The following is a 22,720-nucleotide window of genomic DNA, read 5'->3' on the forward strand; positions in this document are numbered from 1 at the left end:
AATGAGGAAGCACAGCAAAAATCAATGGATGAACTCTATTTTTTTTCTTAGTTAAAACAAAGATAATCAGACTCCTACCAGGTTCAAAGTCAGGCATTCCAAAGTTAAGTACTCCTGGCTAACAACTACCGATATAACTGAAATTCACTGGAGATAAAATGATAATCTATGATTATTTCTAAATCCAACCTACTTTACCTGTAATTTTTACATTATATTATATCAAATAAAGCTATTTTAAAACTGAACAAAAAATGGAGGGAAAAAAGTCCAACTAGAAGAAAGATGTTGAGCAGAGTTGACATTCAAAGATATTTGATGAAGTTACATTAACTTTCCTTTCCTCAACAGTTTCTGAAGTCCCCTGGATACCTCTTTGTTGAGGAGGCTGTAGATGAGAGGGTTCAGCATGGGGGTGAGGATGGTGTAGAAGATAGATACTATCTTGTCATGGTCTGGTGTATGGTTAGAAGCTGGTCTCATATACATGAACATAGCAGCACCAGAGTACAGTCCAACCACAGTCACGTGGGAGGAGCAGGTGTTGAAGGCTTTGAGGTGACTTTCTCTAGAGCTCATGTGGAGGACAGCTTGAAGGACATATGAATGGGAAATAATGATCACAGACACTGGTAATATTAGCATCACCACACAGCAGAGGAAAAGCAGCCTTTCAAAAGCAGAGGTGTCTGTGCAAGATAGAGGGAAAAGGGCAGCAACATCACAGAAAAAGTGATGAATTTCCAGAGAGCTACAGAAAGACAGTGACAGGGCTGCTACTAGCACAATAATGCCATCAAAAAAGCCCAAGATCCAGGAAGTAACAGTCATGAGGACACAGAGTTCCTGATTCATGAGGATGGTGTATCAAAGTGGGTGGCATATAGTCACATAATGGTCATAGGCCATGACAACCAACAGGAAACATTCAGCTCCAAGCAGGGACACATAGAAGAATATCTGAGCTCCACAATTTGCCAGAGATATTGACTTGCTGCCAGACAAGTAGTTGAAGGCCATCCTGGGTACAATGGTGCAGATGAGCATGAGGTCCATGAGGGAGAGCTGGCTGAGGAGGAAGTGCATGGAGATGTGGAGATGGGTGTCCAGGTAGACAAGAAGAACCAGGACAGTGTTTCCCAAGAAGGCTATTGAAAAGATGCCCAAGACCAGTGAGAAAAAAAATATGTGAGTGGGACTGTAATCAAAGATTCTTAGCAGGATCAAGTCAAAGCTGATGGTCTGGTTTCTCCACACCATTTTAGGTAATTTGTGTTTTCTGGAATTTTCAGAGAAGACACAAGCTTATTTGTCTGCTTAATTTTCAAATGCATACTGTGACAATGCCCCCAGGTTGGTAGTGTACTAGATGCATGTGTACAACCCTGTCATCCAAACTTCAGTTGACTCTCATGTAGTCACTTTACTGACTTACCCACAGTTATAAGTCAGTAGAGAACCTAGTAGAAAAAGAGGTTATGCATTTCTGTTGCTAAATTTTATCAGTGTCCCTGATCAAAGGAAATTACCTCCTCACATTTATATAGTTTTGTCTTATCATGCCTCCTGGTTGTCTTCTCAATAACTACAGAATTCCTGCTCTCTTGATTCTCCCTATAATCCTATCTTCTTCCCATTGTGTCACACCAGCCCAGTGAAAGGGTGTATAGGATCAATATCATTACATGTGTAGAGGATTAATTAGAAGGATTTCCTTCCTTAATTAGCAGAAGGATTTATACTGCATATTTTAACTTTTTTACCTTAGACAAAGCTTTGGAGTCCCATCTTAATATAAACATCCATTAAACTACTTTCCCAAGAAATAAAAGGATATTTACTTCTCTTTTGAGAATAATTTTGCTTCTATCAACCTGTATGGAGAAGGGAGCCATCATTTTGTTGTTGTTTGTTTTCCTTTCTTGTTTGTTTTGAGAAATTGATTTCATATTGTTACACTTAGATAAGTTGAGTAGCATCATCTCTTGGGAACAAAAGAGAAACCCCTTTGTACACTTTAAAAACTTCACGGCAATGTGCTATTCTGGGGAGAAGGGGAGTGAGTTCCACCACAGTAAGTGAAGGCATCACTTACAAACCTATTGCAGTTCAAGATGGGTAGAAACAGGAATGTACTAGAATGTGGTACAGATAACACTGCAAAAATGAGCCACAATATGTATAGGAAATAGATCACAGAGCCAGAAGAACCTAACTCAATTTTATTTTTAAATGATTATCAAAGAAATGTTTTCTATGTAGCACCACAATTTACATGTGTTATATAAATTAATGTATACCTCTAAGGACAAAGCAAGTGCCTGAGAACTATCCTATAAGTTACATTTTAGTGGTATATGCCCTGTGCCTATCACAATATTCTACTTATGATGGGTAAATTAGTTTGAAATCTGTTTGCTGTTTAATTTTTCCTAGGAAATATTTTGCTTATATACTGATATTTGAAATGAACTTCTGTTAATTTTAACTAATCTTCTAAAAATAGGTAAAGTAATTAATAAAGACCTTTGGGATTATTTTAATGACACACAGAAATGGAATGACCTTATTTATTTTCACAGAATTAAAATGTTATACCAGGGGATCCCTTGGTGGCTCAATGGTTTAGTGCCGGCCTTCAGCCCAGGGCTCGATCCTAGTGTCCTGGGATCAAGTCCCACATCAGGGCCCCTGCATAGAGCGTGCTTCTCTCTCTGCCTGTGTCTCTGCCTCTCTCTCTCTCTCTCTCTGTGTGTCTCTCATGAATAAATAAATAAAGTCTCTTTTTTTAAAGAAAAGCCACCGGGGCTGCCCAATAAATAAAATCTTTAAAAACCCCTCAACTTAAAAAAAATATTATACTAGTATTTCAGGAAAATAATTTCATTCCCAGCTCTAATATTTTGACATAGAAAAGTGCCTTAAAGAATGACATATGCCAAGTATTGAAAAGGAGAATAACTCCTTTTAGATTACACATTTATTTATTTGCATAACTATTATGTATTTGGTATTTTACCTATTTTAATGATAAATATTATTGAGAAAATCCAAGCTTCCTACAATAAAAATATATAAAAATATTGATAACTATTTAAATATATAACAAATACAGTCTTGTTCCCAAGGTAGTCAACATAAAAGAATTGCTAACTTCTTTCTTTGTTCTCTGAATGTCAAAATAAGATTTACAGTTTCATAAGTGTCACCATATTATATGAAATTTCAAGAATTCTCACATCCTAGCTAGAGCATCTTGGTGATTCTCCATTCTTTCATGCCAACTGTTAATGGAAAATGAAGAAGACCAAGGGAAAAGAAAAAAATATTCTGAAGAAGAGAAGTTTCTTAAAGAAAAGGAAATGGAGTATAGGGAAGAGAAGTAGAGCTGACAACAACAAGGAAAAATTGTGGACAAATGGCTTGTGATAATTAGAGACTTTGAAATATTAATGGAAATGGAAGAAAGAGAGACAATAAAAATCACAGACTTAGTGGTAGGACCTAAGTGAGCACAGATATTTGGGAGGATTATCTACAACACTGGGTCTAGCTCTTCCTCTGGTGATATAGGCTGACCTGAAGGTCCCCATCCATGCATCCAAGAATATTCTATAGTTCCAGGTTTTAGGAGATTTTCACACACCGTACAATTTAGCTAAATCAAGGTTCATTAAATTATGTTTCACTTTTAATGTACAGCATTGGAAAATTTCATTAATTGATGTATTTTCTGAAGTATACAGAACATAAATAAGGAAAGTGGATTTGTTTTGAGTCAAATAATTCCTCCCAATAATTAAAAACTAAAAATTTGCACTAGGTGGTTTTTAAGGAGTGTTTCAGGTCTGATTTTTTATTAATTCTTTTTTAAAGCAGTATATACAGGTCATTGGATGGAACTGTTTCTGTGAAGACATTTTGAGGTGTATACCTAATAACTGGAAGATAATTATGGTCACCATAAAGGCTTAAATATTTTTAATTAATTTAACATAATGTAATCATAAGGAGAATGAGTCTCTTCTTTTTCTTCTCCCCTATTTTTGCATAAAGGAGAATGAGAGCCCAGATGTGTGAAGGAATGGTTTGGGTCTCTTCTGAGTTGTTTAGTATATATTACACTGGGGGGTTTGCCATTTCAGTATTTTGTTTTCTCAATCATCTATTCTCTGGAAAAAAATGACAATATGGAAAAACTCACCTCAAAAAAAATGAACAAGAGGCTAAATTACCAACTGCCAGGGACCTAATCAGTATGGACATAAGTAAGATGTTGGAACTACAGTTTACAGTAATGATTATAAAAATACTAGCTGGGGTTGAGAAAGCATAGAAGACACCAAAGAAACCCTTCTGGAGAAATAAAAGTACTAAAATCTAATCAATTCAAAATTAAAAAGGCTATTAATGAGATGCAATAAAAAATGAAAGGTCTAACTGCTAGAATAAGTAAGGCAGAAGAGAGAATTAGTGATACAGAAGACAAAATGATAGAAATAAAGAAGCTGAGAAAGAGAGAGATAAAAAACTACTGGATCATGGGGAGGAAAATTCAAGAGATAAGTGTCACCCTAAAGTCAAACAATATTAGAATAATTTGGTTGCCAGAAGAAGAGGAAAGGAGGGGGCAGAAAGTATATTGGAGCAAATTATAGTATAGAACTTCCCTAATCCAGGGAAGGAACAGGTGATCAAGTACAGGAGGCACAAAAAATCCCCTTAAAATCAATAAAAATAGCAACACTTCAACATATAACAGTGAAGCTTGCAAATCTCAAAGACAAAGACAAAATCCTGAAAGCATTTCAGGACAAGTGGTCCATAATCTACAAGGGTAGAGCTATTAGACTTGCAGCAGACCTATACATAGAAACTTGGCAGCCCAGAAAGGAGTGACATGATATATTCAGGGTGCTAAATGAGAAAAATATCCAACCAAGAATACTTTATCCAGCTAGGGTGTCATTCAAAATAGAAGGAGAGATAAAAAGCTTCCATGATGGATCCCTGGATGGCTCAGCGGTTTAGCGCCTGCCTTGGGTCCAGGGCATGATCCTGGAGTCCTGGGATCGAGTCCCATGTTGGGCTCCCTGCTTGGAGCCTGCTTCTCCTTCTGCCTGTGTCTCTGTCTCTCTCTCTCTCTCTCTCTGTCTCTGTCTCTCTGTCTCTCTCACTCATGAATAAATAAAATCTTAAAAAAAAGCTTCCATGACAAACAGAAACAATATATATGCCAACACTGCAAGGTCTCCATTCAAAGTTTTGAAATGAAAGTCTTTCAGTCCAGAAGACTCCAAACTCAACCAAATGTCAAAATCCCTTGGGTGTTTAAAATGGATGTCTTGGGACACCTGGGTGGCTCAGCGGTTGAGTGGCTGTCTTTGGTCCAGGGCATGATCCAAGAGTCCTGGGATCAAGTCTCGCATCAGCTCCCTGCATGGAGTCTGCTTCTTCCTCTGCCTCTCTCTCTCTGTCGCTCATGAATAAATAAAATATTTTTTAAAAATAAATAAAAGAAGACATAGAAATGTTTAATAGAGCCATGAAAAAAATGTTCCACATCACTTGTCATCACGGAAATACAAATGAAAACCACAATGAAATACAACCTCACACCTTTCAGAATGGCTAAAATTAACAAGTCAGGAAACAGATGTTGGTAAGGATCTGGAGAAAGGGGAACCATCTTTCACTGTTGTTGGGAATACAAGGTGGTACAGCCACTCTGGAAAGCATTATGGAAGTTCCTCAAAAAGTTGAAAATAGAGTTACCCCATGACCCAGCAATTTCATTACCAAGGATGACCACAAATATACAAATGTAGTTATTCAAAGGGGCACTTTGAACCCCAATGTTTATAGCAACAACGTCCAACAATAGCCAAACAATGAAAAGATCCAAGATGTCCACTGACAGATGAATTGATAAAAAAGAGGTGGTATACATATACAGTGGAATATTACTCAGTCATCAATAAATGAAACCTTGCCATCTACAGTGGCATCAATAGAACTCAAGGGGTTATGGTACGTGATATAAGACAATTAGAGAAAGATAATTATCATATGATCTCACTTGTAGTGGAATTTAAGAAACAAAGCAGAGGACTATAGATGAGGAGAGGAAAAAATAAAACAAGATGAAATCAGAGAGGGAGACAAACCCTAAGAGACTCTTAATAACAGGAACCAAACTGAGGGTTTTAGAGGGGAGGAAAGGTGGAGATATGGGGTAACTGGGCAATGGACATTAAGAAGGGCATGAGATGTGATGAGCACTGGGTATTATATATAATACCCAATGGTCATTGATCTTCACTCTGAAATCCTAATAAACTATATTTAATTAATTAAATTTATTGATTTTTATTTTTTAATAAATAATAATTAATTGAATTTAAATTTAAAAAGAACCAGTGTAAAGTAACACATGGGTGATGAAAGTGGAGGAGTATCTGGACCAGGGTCATGGAAGACACAGATTGCTCCAAGCCAATTCAGGTTCACATATCATCCAGTACTTTTTTTAAAAAATAATTTATTTATTTATGAGAGAGAGAGAGAGAGAGAGAGAGAGAGAGAGAGAGAGAGAGAAAGAGAGGCACAGACACAGGCAGAGGGAGAAGCAGGCTCCATGCAGGTGCCTGACATGGGACTCAATACGGGTCTCAGGGATCACACCCTGGGCTGTAGGTGGCGCTAAACCGCTGCGCCACTGGAGCTGCCCTCATCCAGTGCTGCTTAACCAAGATAGATGTCAAATCACATATGGAAAATTTTTCACCTGCATGTGTCCAAGCCCTATACTTTAGAAAATTGAATCTTATAGGACTAGGATAGGACCTCATCTGTGTAATGAGATAATATTTTCCAAGTTTCTGCTCTGCTTCTCTGATTAATAGGATCAGAAGATCAACTTGTAGTGAGAGACAAAATCCTAGATGTAAATTTCATAACCACTTTAGGATTGTATCTCCATGTTAGTTGGAATTTGCTTGGTTTGTACTCATGCTTACCTGTTTATAAAACTATATATAAGTGAAATTCAAGATAAATATCAGGCCTTTATTAAATCCTAATTCAAAGAACACATTCAAATACGAGTCTCATTCTATTACCCGATGATGTAATTTATTCGTGCCTAGCACAACATGGGAACAATAAAAACAACCTATTGGATTTACTCTATTTTGGGAAGAATAAAGGTTCTCAAATATGGTTTTACTACTCTTTCTTTTATTTTCCCCTTAATTTCACTTTTTCACCAAACTACTTGACTTTCAAACTTAAGACTTGTCAATCCCATTTACAACTGCACCCAAAAGCATAAGATGCATAGGAATAAACCTAACCAAAGAGGTAAAGGATCTATACCCTAAATACTACAGAACACTTCTGAAAGAAATGGAGGAAGATGCAAAGAGATGGAAAAATATTCCATGCTCATGGATTGGCAGAATTAATATTGTGAAAATGTCAATGTTACCCAGGACAATTCACATGTTTAATGCAATCCCTGTCAAAATACCATGAACTTTCTTCAGAGAGTTGGAACAAATTATTTTAAGATTTGTGTGGAATCAGAAAAGACCCCGAGCCAGGGGAATATTACAGAAGAAAACCATAGCTGGGGGCATCACAATGCCAGATTTCAGGTTGTACTACAAAGCTGTGGTCATCAAGACCGTGTGGTACTGGCACAAAAACAGACACATAGATCAATGGAACAGAATAGAGAATCCAGAAGTGGACCCTCAACTTTATGGTCAAGTAATATTCGACAAAGCAGGAAAGACTATCCACTGGAAGAAAGACAGTCTCTTCAATAAATGGTGCTGGGAAAATTAGACATCCACATGCAGAAGAATTAAACTAGACCACTCTCTTGCACCATACACAAAGATAAGCTCAAAATGGATGAGAGATCTAAATGTGAGACAAGATCCCATCAAAATCCTAGAGGAGAACACAGCCAACACCCTTTTTGAACTTGGCCACAGTAACTTCTTGCAAGATAGATCCATGAAGCCAAGAGAAACAAAAGCAAATATGAATTATTGGGACTTCATCATGATAAGAAGCTTTTGCACAGCAAGAGAAACAGTCAACAAAACTAAAAGACAACCTACAGAACAGAAGATATTTGCAAATAACGTATCAGATAAAGGGCTAGTATCCAAGATCTAGAAAGAACTTATGAAACTTAACAGCAAAGAAACAAACAATCCAATCATGAAATGGGCAAAAGACATGAACAGAAATCTCACAGAGGAAGACATTCCTCTGTTGGACATGGACAACAAGCACATGAGAAAATGCTCCACATCCCTTGCCATCAGGGAAATATAAATCAAAACCACAATGAGTTACCACCTCACACCAGTGAAAATGGGGAAAATTAACAAGGCAGGAATCAACAAATGTTGGAGAGGATGCAGAGAAAGGGGACCCGTCTTGCACTGTTGGTGGGAATGTGAACTGGTGCAGCCACTCTGGAAAACTGTGTGGAGGTTCCTCAAAGAGTTAAAAATAGACCTGCCCTACCACCCAGCAATTGCACTGCTGGGGATTTACCCCAAAGATTCAGATGCAATGAAACGCCAGGACACCTGCACCCCGATGTTTCTAGCAGCAATGTCCACAATAGCCAAACTGTAGAAGAAACCTTAGTTTCCATCGAAAGATGAATGGATAAAGAAGATGTGGTCTATGTATACAATGGAATATTACTCAGCCATTAGAAACGACAAATACCCACCTTTTGCTTCAACGTGGATGGAACTGGAGGGTATTATGCTGAGTGAAGTAAGTCACTTGGAGAAGGACAAACATTATATGGTCTCATTCATTTTGGGTAATATAAAAAATAGTGAAAGGGGAAAGGAGAAAAAATGAGTGGGAAATATCAGAAAGGGAGACAGAACTTGAGAGACTCCTAACTCTTGGAAACGAACTAGGGGTGGTAGAAAGGGAGGTGCACGGGGGTTGGGGGTGACTGGGTGATGGGCACTGAGGGGGGCACTTGATGGGATGAGCACTGGGTGTTATTATATATGTTGGCAAATTGAACACCAATAAAAAATAAATTTATAAAAGAATTAAGACTTGTAGCATTACTATCAAGATGTTGAAGGACAGAAACTTTGGAAGTTTCCAAATGTCTTTGATGTTACTAAGGTAGAGAAGATTTGCTGTATTTCAGAGACTCTTACACTTAAAAGAGAAAAATGCCAAAGGCTGTGACTTTCCAATTCCCTAATTAGAAACTTTTGTCATCCATGTCTCTATAGTTGTAGACTATTGGGTTTGATATCAAGAGAATGTTATAGTTATTCATGTATTAAATTTTGCTGTTGGACAAATGTCTTATTTTTACTTTAATCTTTGCTGTACCTGTCTGCAAAATACATGGAATGGTATCTCTGTGTAAAGGATATTTTAAAGAATTAATTAAACTTTAATACTCTGCCAAAAAAATATATGCTGAATCCCATATACCTGGTCATTGTTATAAAATTGAGTTCTAAAAATAAGTTATACTATCCTACTTCTGAGTGTTCATGTATTTGTGTGTGTTTCTGTGTGAGTGTGTGTGTGCAGGGGTACATATGCATGTATTTCCATACATCTAAGAAATGAAAAAAAATTATACAATGTTCTATTACTGGATTATAGTCTCCATGGTGGTATCTCCAATGATTCAACTATTATGTTATAAGGAGAAATTTAGGGAAGAAGAAGAAGCATATTTTTTAAGTGAAATACAATTAGCCAACATAGTACATACTTAGTTTCCAATGTGTTGTTCAAGAATTCATCAGTTGCATACAACACCCAATGCTCATTACACTACATACCCAATATAGTTAGTATATCTGAAAATTTGCTATTTTAAATCTGCTCAAAACTGTCCCATTTAGATTTTTTTTAGTTCAATTTGCCAACATATAGCATTTCATCCAGTGCTCTTCCCGTCAAGACACCCTCAGTGCCCGTCACACCATCACCCCAACGCCCTGTCAACCTCCCTTTCCACTACTCCTTGTTCATTTCAAAGAGTTAGGAGTCTCTCAGGTTCTGTCATCCTTACTGATATTTTCACTCATTTTCTCTTCTTTCCCTTTTATTCCCTTTCACTATCTTTTATATTCCCCAAAATGAATGAGACCATATAATGTTTGTCCTTCTCCAATTGACTTACTTCACTCAGCATAATACCCTGCAGTTCCATCCACGTTGAAGCAAATGGTGGGTATTTGTCATTTCTAATGGCTGAGGAATATTCCATTGTATACATAAACCACATCTTCTTTATCCATTCATCTGTCAATGGACACCGAGGCTCCTTCCACAGTTTGGCTATTGCGGACATTGCTGCTATGAACATAAGGGTGCAGGTGTCCTGTCATTTCACTGAATCTGTATCTTTGGGGCAAATCCCCAGCAGTGTAATTGATGGGTCGTAGGGCAGGTCTATTTTTAACTCTTTGAGGAACCTCCACACAGTTTTCCAGAGTGGCTGCACCAGTTCACATTCCCAACAGTGTAAGAAGGTTCCCTTTTCTCCACATCCTCTCCAACATTTGTGGTTTCCAACCTTGTTAACTTCCCCATTCTCACTGGTGTGAGGTGGTATCTCATTGTGGTTTTGATTTGTATTTCTCTGATGGCAAATGATGCGGAACATTTCCTCATGTGCATGTTGGCCATGTCTATGTCTTCCTCTGTGAGATTTCTCTTCATGTCTTTTTCCCATTTCATGATTGGACTGTTTGTTTCTTTGGTGTTGAGTTTAAGAAGTTCTTTATAGATCTTGGATACTAGCCCTTTATCTGATACGTTATTTGCAAATATCTTCTCCTGTTCTGTAGGTTGTCTTTGAGTTTTGTTGACTTTTTCTTTTGCTGTGCAGAAGCTTTTTATCTTGATGAAGTCCCAATAATTCATTTTTGCTTTTGTTTCCCTTGCCTTCATAGATGTAACTTGCAAGAAATATCTGTGACTAAGTTCAAAAAGGATGTTGCCTGTGTTCTCCTCTAGGATTTTGATGGAATCTTGTCTCACATTTAGATCTTTCATGCATTTTGAGTTTATCTTGTGTATGGTGTAAGAAATTGGTATAGTTTCATTCTTCTGCATGTGGCTGTCCAATTTTCTCAGCACCATTTATTGAAGAGACTGTCCTTTTTCCAATGGATAGTCTTTCCTGTTTTGTCGAATATTAGATGACCTTAGAGTTGAGGGCCCATTTCTGGGTTCTCTATTCTGTTCCATTGATCTATGTGTCTGTTTTTGTGCAAGTACCATACCATCTTGATGATCACAGCTTTGTATTACAACTTGAATCCTGGCATTGTGATGCCCTGGCCTCGGCTTTCTTTTTCAATAATATCCTGGCTTTTGGGGGTCTTTTCTGATTCCACACAAATCTTAACATGATTTGTTCCAACTCTCTGAACAAAGTCCACAGTATTTGGATAATGATTGCACTAAATGTATAAATTTCCTTGGGTAGCATTGACATTTTCAAAATATTAATTCTTCCAATCTATGAGCATGGAATATACATCTCTTTGGGTCTTCCTCCATTTCTTTCAGAAGTGTTCTGTAGTTTTTAGAGTATAGATCCTTTACCTCATTGGTTAGGTTTATTCCTAGGTATTTATGCTTTTTGGTGCAAATGTAAATGGGATTGATTCCTTAATTTCTCTTTCTTCAGTCTCATTGTTAGTGTATAGAAATGCTACTGATTTCTGGGCATTGATTTGGTATCCTGTCACACTGCCAAATTACTGGATGAGTTCTACAATCTTGGGGTGGAGTCTTTTGGGTTTCCTGTGTACAGTATCATGTCATATACAAGGAGGGAGAGTTTGACTTCTTTGTCAATTTGAATACATTTCATTTCTATTTGTTGCCTGATTGCTGAAGCTAGGACTTCTAATACTTTGTTGAATAGCAGTGGTGAGAGTGGACATCCCTGTTGTGTTCCTGACCTTAGGGGAAAGGCTTTCAGGGTTTCCCTATTGAGAATGATATTTCCTGTGGGCTTTTCATAGATGGCTTTTAAGATGCTGTTGAATGTTCACTCTATTCCTGCGCTATGAAGAGTTTTGATCAGGAATGGATACTGAATTTTGTCAAATGCTTTCTTTGCATCCATTGAGAGGATCATATGGTTCTTGTTTTTCTCTTGTTGATATGATCTATCACATTGATTGCTTTACGAATGTTGAACCAGCCTTGCATCCTGGGGATAATTCCCACTTGGTCATGGTGAATAATCTTCTTATGTACTGTTGTACTCTATTGGCTAGTATCTTGTTGAGAATTTTTGCATCTGTGTTTATTAGGGATATTGGTGTATACTTTTTTTGTTGGGGTCTTTGTCTGGTTTTGGAATTAAAGTGAAGCTGGCCTCATAGAGCAAGTTTGGAAGTATTCCATCCCTTTCTATCTTTCAGAACAGCTTTAGTGGAATAGGTATTTTCTTCTTTATATGTTTCATAGAATTCCAGAGGGAAGCCATCTGGCCTTGGACTTTTGTGTCTTGGGAGGTGTTTGATGAGTTCTTCAATTTCCTCTCTATTGTTATCAGCCTGTTCAGGCTTTCTATTTATTCCTGTTCCAGTTTTGGTCATTTGTGGTTTTCTGGAAATCTGTCTATTTCTTCTAGATTGCCTAATTTATTGGTGTATATCTGCTTATAATATGTTTTTATTTGTATTGTGTTTTATTGTATTTTTATTTATTAAAGGATTTTATTTATTTATTCATGACAGAGAGAGAGAGAAAGAGGGAGAGAGAGAGAGAGAGAGAGAGAGAAACAGAGAGATACAGAGACAGGTAGAGGATGAAGCAGGCTCTGTGCAGGGAGCCTGCCGTCGGACTGAGTCCTGGTTCTCCAGGATCACTCCCTGGGCTAACAGCAGCGTTAAACCACTGGCCCACCAGGGCTATGCTCACAATATGTTTTTAAAATCGTTTGTATTTCCTGATATTGGTTGTGATACCTCCTTTTTCAATAGAAATTTTATTAGTTTGTGTATTTTCTCTTTTGTTTTTATTAAGGCTGACTAATGGTTTATACATCTTATCAATTCTTTCAAAGAGCTAAATCCTGGTTTTGTTGATATGTTCTACAGTTCTTCTGTTTCCTATCTCATTGAGCTCTGCCCGGATCTTTAACAACTCTCTTCTTATGCTTGGTGTAGGTTTTATTTGCTGTTCTTTCTCCAGTTCCTTTAGGTGTAAGGTTACCTTGTGTATTTTAGTTTTTTTCCAATTTTTAGAAGGATGTATGTATTGTGATGTATTTCCCTGTCAGAACTGCTTTTGCTGTATCCCAAAGGTTTTGAATGGTTGTATCTTCATTCCCATTAGTTTTTATGAATGTTTTTAATTCTTCTCTAGTTTCCTGGTTGACCCTTTCACCTTTTAGCAGGATTGTCTTTAACCTGCATATGCTTGAATTTCTTCCAAATTTCTTCTTGTGATTGAGTTCAAGTTTCAAGGCATTATGGTCTGAATATAGGCAGGGCACAATCTCAATCTTTTGGTATCTGTCGAGACATGAGAAGTGACCTTGTATGTGGTCTATTCTGGAGAAAGTTCCATGTGCACCTGAATAGAATGTGTATTTAGTTGCATTTGGATGCATAGTTCTGTAAATATCTGTGAAATCCATCTGGTTAGTGTATCATTTAAAGCTTTTGTATCTTTGGAGATATTGTGCTTAGAATATCTGTCTTTTGCAGAAAGCACTACATTGAAGTCTCCCAGTATTAGTGTATTATTATCTAAGTGTGTCTTTACTTTCCTTATTAATTGATTGATATACTTGGCAGTTCCCACATTAAGGGCATAAACATTCATGATTGTTAGGTCCTCTTGTTGGATAGATCCTTTAAGTATGATATAGTGTCCCTTTTCATTTCTTACTACAGTCTTGGAATAAACTTTAATTTATCTGATATGAGGATTGCTACCCCAGTTTTCTTTTGCTGACCATTTGAGTGGTAAATAGTTCTCTAATCTTTCTTTTTCAGGCTGTAGGTGTCCTTATATCTAAATGAGTCTCTTGTTGACTGCAAATAGAGGGGTCTTGCTTTTTGAAACCCTGCATTTTTTTATGGGATCAGTAAGCCCATTCACGTTCAGAGTAACTATCGAAAGATATAGATTTATGTCATCGTAATACCTGTTTTGTGTAATATTTCTTTGGGCTTCCTCTTTCTTTTACAGAGTTCCCCTTAATATTTCTTGCAGAGATGGCTTGGTGGTCACATATTTGTTCAGTTTCTGCCTATCTTGGAAGCTCTTTATCTCTCTTATTCTGAATGAGGGCCTTGCTGAATAGAGTATTCTTGGCTACATGTTCTTCTCATTTAGGACCCTGAATATATCCTGCCAGCCCTTTCTGGCCTGCCATGTCTCTGTGGAAACGTCTGCTGTTAAACAAATATTTCTCCCCATATACATGAGGGATCTCTTGTCTCTTGTTGCTTAAGGATTTTCTCTTTATCTTTGGAATTTGCAAGTTTCAATATTAAGTGTGGAGGTGTTGTACAATTTTTATTGATTTTAGAGGGGGTTCTCTCTATCTCTTGGATCTGAATGCCTATTTCCCTCCCCAGATTAGGGAGGTTCTCGGCTATGATTTGTTCAAGTATGTTTCTGATCCTTTCTCCCTTTTCGTGCCCTCTGTAACCCCAATTAAACATAGATTTTTCCTTCTGAGGTTGTCATTTATTTCCCTTAACCTTTCCTCATGATCTTTTAATTGTTTTTCTCTTTTATCCTCAGCTTCCTTCCTTGCCATCAACTTGTCTTCTATTTCACTGATTCTTTCTTCTACCTCATTAAACCTGGTTGTTAGGCCCTCCAGTTTGGATTGCATCTCATTTAATTGGATTTTAGTTTCGGCCTGATTAGATCTAAATTCTGCAGTCATGAAGTCTCTTGAATCCTTCATGCTTTTTTCCAGAGCCACCAGTAGGTTCATAATTGTGCTTCTGAATTGGCTTTCTGACATCAAATTGTAATCCAAAGCCTTTAATTCTGTGACAGAGACTACTGTTTCTGATTCTTTCTTTTATAGTGAGTTCTTCTTTCTAGTCATTTTGCTCAGTGCAGAGTAGCTAAAAATGAGTTGTACTGAAAAACGGAAGAAAACAAAAAACAAAAAACAAAACAAAAAAACAAAACAAAACAAGAAACAAACCAAACCAAACCAAACCAAAAAAAAACATGGAGGTTTTTTCCTCTGGTGTTATATGCCATAAATCCCTCATTACCCCCTCGAGTTTTCCAATGCTTCTCAGACAAGAACTTGCTCTTCTCCGTTTCTTCCAGCTTGTCTTCTGAGGGAGGGGCCTGCTGTGCTGATTCTCATGTGTGTGCACCTGGGGGAGCTGTCCCACCCCCTGCCAGGGGCTCTGCTCAGTTTGAGCTGTTTATCCTGTGAGGACCCTTGTTTCCTGGTGGCCCTGCTCCATCCTAGGCACAGGGTGACACCAGGAGGAACAACACTGGTGGTGGCCAGCTCTCCAGCCCTGGAGTCAGCTTCCACAGTAACTACCGCAGTCTCCCAGTTTGCACTGGCCTAGATGCTCCAGGGGTGGAGGGGGGGCGCTGATCTGGAGAGCTTGGGGGCCCCTGGCAGCATATTCCTTACTGTCCTGTGTCCTCCCTGTCTTTGCCTATCCCAGAGAAGTGCAGTATTCTGGTCTGTGTCCCCCATCCCCCTGGGATCTGGGGCTTGTGCTCCTGGAATTATGTTCCCGGGGCCATGGCTTCTGAAGGCAGCAGAGTGTAGCCTCCTCTGCCTGGAGCCACCACCTGAGCTTCTCCCAAGACCCCACCAGGTGCGTGCTCCAGTCTCTTACCAAGCTAGAGTCTGTGGCATGATCTCCCCCCGGGCACACTTCCTCTGTTAGTGACTCTGGGTGGCTGGAGGCTCCACTGCTCCTCCTGCGGTTTTGCTCAGGTTCCCTGCTGAGCGTCTTTCTATCCAGGAAGAATCCAGTGCAAATTTTTGATGTTCCTGCTTCTCCAAGGCTGGGCTTTCCTGTCCCAGTGGCTCTTGCCTCCTGGGCTTAGCCTAGCTCTTCTCAGGAAAGAATCCCCACTGGATTCTTTTTTTTTTTTATTTTTTTCTGCCTTCCTGCCTTGTTAGCTCAAACCCTTCTCTCTGTAGCATTCCAGCTGTTCTCTCTTTAAATGTCAGTTCAAATTCATAGGTTTTTCAGGATGATTTGAAAGTTATCTAGGTAATTTGGTGGGGACAGGTGACTTGGGGACCCTAGTCCTCCACCATTTGCCCCATCCCCCCACCATCTTTCCCCGCCCAGCTTTTATTTCCTTTTATGCCACTTTATTTTTCTGTGCATGTTTTTGCTTTACAATCTTTCATTCTTTTTTCTCTTTACTGCTACAACTGATTTTAGGAAGACATTTCTTATAAAAATTCACACTGTATTTATTTAAAAATATATATTCTGTATTTCAAAACAATGATGTTTAAGCTATATTTGAAAATACATATTGCTATGGGGTTCTCTAGTTGTCCGTCTTTTGCTACTCATCCTATCTATGAACTTTATTTTTTGAAGATTTTATTTATTTATTCATGAGAGACACACAGAGAGAGAGAGGCAGAGACACAGGCAGAGGGAGAAGCAGGCTCCATGCAAGGAGCCTCATGCGGGACTCGATCCCAGGACTCCAGCATCACGCCCTGGACCAAAAGCAGGCGCTAAACTGCTGAGCCACTCAGGGATCCCCTATCTACAAACTTTAAATAGTAATTGACAAATTAAGTTAATTTGTGTGATGCCTCCTTCAGGGTTTTGAGGAATTAAGCCTCCATGTGAGAAATTCAGTTATATTCACATATCAATGTGAATTCTTCTTTCTCCATTCTAAATTCAAATACATGGAGATATTTTCTTCTGTGTAATATCAGCTTCTTTTCTTCAGAAAATCTTCATAACTTCTGGTGGACCATGGTAATTTTATATAGTTTTTTTTTTATCAGAATTGTGGATTGAGTTTTGTTTCTAGTGGTTTGGCATGGAAAAAGAGATCCTGAAGTGCCTGTTTATTCTGTTCTCTTGAGTAACTTCTCTGGATGAGCTGTAGTCTATTTACAGAAAAGCCCAAAGTGGACCGCATATTGATGCATTTCCAATTATTTATGTTCTTTGATGTTTAACAACCTATGATTACATGCAAGCCATGATCCAATTGCCAGGGAATGCTTATAATTATGCATAGCTTCCCCTGCATGATTGCTGTCTTTCTCTGCTCTGTTAGTTGAGAAAATTTGGGTCAGAGTTCTTTCCTTTCCTTTTTCATGAAACTGTACACCACTTCAATAATTATATGGGGGGAACGAAGGAATTCTTGACATGTAGCTTTTAATATATTTCCTCATTTCTTCTTCCTTCCTTCTATATTCTCTTAAACCATAAAAGTTTCAAATTTTACTCATTGGTTACCTTACAGTCTTGGCTTGGCTGATTAAAGATCAGCATATAGAAGTCAATACATATATGTAATATGTGTATTGAATAAAATGAAGGAAAAGTGGTAGAAACATGTTCCACATGTTGGAGCAATCACGTGTAAGATACACAGGAACATTTCTATCCAATAAAGAGAATCACTTCAAAAACAATAGTTTTGAAGGTTATAAAAGACATTAAGGAAAATATGAATAGATTGAGAAGTATGTGGGGAACTTCAAAAAATGCTAATTCTGCCCAAGTAAAAAGATTCATTTTTTGCCTGATATTGGGAGATGAGGTGCAGGGAAGAGTGAAGATAGAAAGATAGAAACTGAATGAATGATATCCCTCTGTATATGTTCTACATATATGATAACTATAGTCTACATATCATGGTGACTATAGTTAGTTCACAAAACCCTATTACATTCTGAAGATTTACTGAGAATGCAGATTTCAAGTATTCTCATACTACAGAATTATTGGTAAGTATTTGAAGTGACAATTATTTTAATTAGGTTGATTGTGGTGCTCATTTCGTAGTACAACCATAGATCAAAATGTCAAGTTGAATAACTTTAATACATGAAATTTTCATGTCTAATCATGCCCTAATAAAATTCAAAAATGGAGCTGACTTTAGCACTGGAAAATTCTGTCCACCATTCATTAACTTTATTACCTTGGACAATTGGCTTAGGAAGTTTTATTATGTAAAAAAAAAAAAAAACAGAACAAAACAAAAATTTAAAAATAAGAGTGCCTGGCACATGCAATGTTTGTGTCTGTAAGTTTACATACAAAATTGCCACAGTACCAATTACATAGGAGGCACTCAGTATGTTTTTGTCTTATTATTATGTCATTGAGAGGGAGCAGAAAGTTCCACAGAGTTCAAACTAAAACTTAAGGAAGGAGATATCATTATCTATCCAGAGTAAGTATTTTCAAAAAAAAAAAAAAAGGAAAGAAAAGAAAAGAAAGAAAAGAAAAAGAAAAAGGAAAAGGAAAGCTAATGCCATTTCTTTGTTTCTTTGTCCTGGGAGAGGAGATGGAAAACAATGCCAACTTCTATAATTAAAAACAAGGGAACGGAATCCTCAGAGGGCTAGAAAATTAATTTTCCATTTTTTTTTGCCATGGTTAGGCCAAGTAGGGATTATTTAAGAGTTATAATCCTTTTCATTTATACTGCTGCTTTGTGCTTACCAAGGAAGCTACAGAAGGTAAGCTTACAACAAAACAATTCACAACAGGTATGATTTCCATGTTCAGTGAGTGCTTCTAGAATTTATGTAAAACTATATTAATAATTTTCTGCTTAACAATATCTACAGATGAGAGCAGCCCGGGTGGCTCAGCAGTTTAGCACCACTTTTGGCCCAGGGTGTGATCCTGGAGACCCGGGATCAAGTCCCATATCGGGCTCCCTGCATGGAGCCTGCTTCTCCCTCTGCCTGTGTCTTTGCCTCTCTCTCTCTCTCTCTCTCTATATATATATATATATATATATATATATACATATATATATATATATATATATCCCCCTCCCTCTGTCTCTCATAAAAAAAAATAAAAAAACAATATCGATAGATGAGTATATTTTCATAGGTATATATATATATATATATATATTCATAGATATACTGTATCCATTTAATTAATGTTGATTCTCCAGGATGTTAAATAATATAATAATCAGAATTAGAATCATATATAAATGAGTGGTGTTATGAAGCTGTTGGGCTGATCTCATGAATACTATGAATAACTATTCTTAGATGTGCCTCTTGGTTCTAGTTCATTACTTTGTGTTTCAATTTGTTTAACAACAATAATATAGTTTCCAATTATATATCAGGTGCTCCTTTTTTTTTGGTTATAGAAATACAATGATATGCAAAATATGCAATTCTCCTGTCTGGTAACGTACTCTTTCATCTGAATTATATACTATTTAGACTCACACTAAGAGGTGATATAAATAATCAGGTAAGAATATTTGTACGTTAATGCCAAACTTTTGGTGAACATGGAAGTTGGATGGAGATAATTGACTATATTTCTTAAGTGATATTCATGCTAAGCACCTTATGTCATTCATTCGTTTCATCTGTAAATATTATTTTGAAGAATGTGATATGATCTTGTATGTAGGGATAGGAGAATTATGGCAGGAGTTAAGTTACTTGCCTTAGCTCATAGATGAGCTGGATAAAAAAAAAAATCAATTTCTTTTCTTTTTTCATATAATGCTGGTATTCTTAAGTGAGAAAGAAATTGGTGGTGAATACAAGTGAGAAGACAAAAGTGGCAGATGAGAATAAGAACATTAATGCATCATTTGAAAGACAGGTTTAAACCTTATCCTCTTTTCTTTTAATGGGCCCATCTCACATTCATAGATGCTTTACCATTGTTATGTGCCCTCCTAACACTTTTATATATATTTTTGTTCTTTTATATAACTTCAAATTTCATAATAAATTTAATACATATAAAACATTTTTGCAAATTGTTTTTGCAAAAGCATTGCCAGTGTTTTTTGAAAATTAGCATAAGCCTATCTAATTATATAACCTTACTGGTCCTTGCTGGTGATAACCATTATTTCAGTACTGCTGCACTTCTTAAATAGTGCTCACTTTGGCAGCACATATACTTAAATAATATACCATCTGTATTAAACTTCATATCATAGGATTTGTGAATAAGTTACCTGCAATGTATTTTGTATCTGTTATTTCCATCTATTAATTCAACATTCTAGTACTGAGCTTCACTAATGATAGTGTAGTTTTCAGTTAGTGTAGCTAGCTATGAACCCTGTTATTGATTCTTTTTTAAAAAATTAAAGATTTTATTTATTTACTCATGATACACACACACACACACACACACACACACACACACAGAGGCAGAGACAGTCAGAGGGAGAAGCAGGCCTCATGCAGGAAGCGCAATGTGGGACTCGATCCTGGAACTGGGGGATTATACCCTGAGCCGGAGGAAGACACTCAACCAATGAGCCACACAGGCATCCCACCCTGTTACTGATTCTCATGCAGGTTGTATATTGTAATTGGAAACAGGTTTGCTATGGTCACTTTTGATCATGTGAGAATTTTTTTTAACTTTTTTCAATTGTTTTATTTCCTGACCATTTCTGTACAAAAGAATATAGCAGCCAGAACTGATGACACCAATATGTGTCCAGCATCATTTTTCTGTAATGCTTTACTTATCTTTTTGATCAAATCCTGGTAGTAAATATCTTTTTTCAATTATTTCACTCAATGATTCTTCTCTTAATTTCTGGGCATGACTTCCATGGTTTATGAGTTGTCTTTGTTATGGACCATTGTTACAGTACACCAAATCACCATGTCATGAAATCCAGCTACTCTTCTTTGAGACATCATGAGATGAAAATGCAGACATGCCCTTTCGGTAGATTAGTATTTGCAGGTCATGATCATTCATGTCTTGAAATACTTAAATACTTTTGAGTTTTTCTCTTACAGCATCATTCACAATTTGTATACATAATTACAACTTAAAGAAAGTGTATTTTACCACCTCCACGCTTAAAAAAATTCAATTCAAACTCATGAGACAGAATTCAAGGTTCTATCTTCTTCTACAGATTAATTTGCTCTTGCTACTCTTAGGTTACAGCTTCTTTGTTTGGTTTTGTTTTTGGCGTCCAAAAAAATGTGATGCACAAATGAGTAAATGTGCATTCCTATCCAATTGTTCTAATCATCAAACCTGTCTTTCTGTTTATGACATTTATTTACTACCTGGAATAACCCATCTTCATATATGAACTTTTCTCATGCATGCATAATTAGCTCATAAATGGAATTTTAAATCCTACAATGAACATGAAACATAAGTCTAATTTAGAAATCTCTGTTTTCCTTATATCTTCTATACATTTTACTTTTTTTTGCATGCAGGTTCCACTTTGTAGAATTTATATATGGGTAGCTCTTTCTTAAAGGGTGGTCTCTCTCTATTTTTTTTGTTACTTCCCCCAAGTCTTTAGTCAGATATCATCAGATGACTGAGGTCTTCCCTGGATTAGGACAGTTCAGTGTAATTGTAACATCTTCTTTTCAATTATTTTCCGTAGCTTCATAGAGTTTTGATATTTTTGTCACCATCTGATTACAATATGTTAGGCTAAGTGATATATATTTTTTTCTTTTTTTGAGTGCTGTTTTACTGCCAGTGCCCAATGCATAAATCTTCATAAGTATTGTTTAAATGTGTGAACCTTAAGCTTCTCTGAATTTCTGTTTTGTATGTAGTAATTTTTTTTATTTTTTATTGGAGTCCAATTTGCCAACATATAGCATAACACCCAGTGCTCATCCCATCAAGTGCTCACTTCAGTGCCCATCACCCAGTCACCACCCCCCTTGCCCATTTCCCTTTCTACCACCCCTTGTTCGTTTCCCAGAGTTAGGAGATATGAGATGTATTAGTTTCCTAGTGAAGCATAACAAGGTGTTACACGCTGGATGGTTTAAAATGACACAATTATATTCTCTCACAGTAATGGAGACTACTAGAGTTCTAAAATCAAGATATCAGCAGGGTTGGTTAATTCTGAGAGCTGTAAGAAAGATAATATGTTCCATGCCTCTTTCCTAGCTTCTGGTGATGACCAACAATCATTGAAATGTATTGATATATAAATATAACACTTGAGTCTCTGCCTCTATCATCACACATTATCCTTGTGTCCGTCTTCACATGGAAGTCTTTAAGGACATCAGTCACATTGGATTGGGGTTTTCTCTGTTCCAACATGATCTCATCTTAGCTAATTATTTTCTCTTTTTAAGATATATTTGCATATTTGAGATAGAGAGCATGGAGGTGGGGAAGATGAGGAGAGAGAGAGAGAGAGAGAGAGAGAGAGAGAGAGAGAGAGAGAGACTCAAGTAGACTCTGCATTTGGGGCTTTATTTCACAACCCTGAGATCAGGACCTGAGCTGAAACCAAGAGTCAGACAACTTAACCAACTGTGCCCTTAGCTAATTATTTTCAAGTAAGTTTACATTCTGAAATACTAGGACTTAAGACTCAACATCTCTTTTGGAGGAAACACAAGTCACTCTACCACATTGGGCTATACAAGAACAGAGCAAAGCTTTTATAGTTGTGTAATTAAAATATTTCCTCAGTTTGTCCA

At 37.1% G+C, this 22,720-nt stretch overlaps 1 pseudogene; it reads right to left on the minus strand.

Annotated features, from left to right (window-relative positions):
- Positions 1-324: 324 nt before the first annotated feature.
- Positions 325-1,260, minus strand: LOC121474445 (annotated as a pseudogene).
- Between the last annotated feature and the right edge of the window lie 21,460 nt (positions 1,261-22,720).

Source organism: Vulpes lagopus, chromosome 13, assembly GCF_018345385.1.
Source record: "Vulpes lagopus strain Blue_001 chromosome 13, ASM1834538v1, whole genome shotgun sequence".
NCBI classification, from domain to species: domain Eukaryota; kingdom Metazoa; phylum Chordata; class Mammalia; order Carnivora; family Canidae; genus Vulpes; species Vulpes lagopus.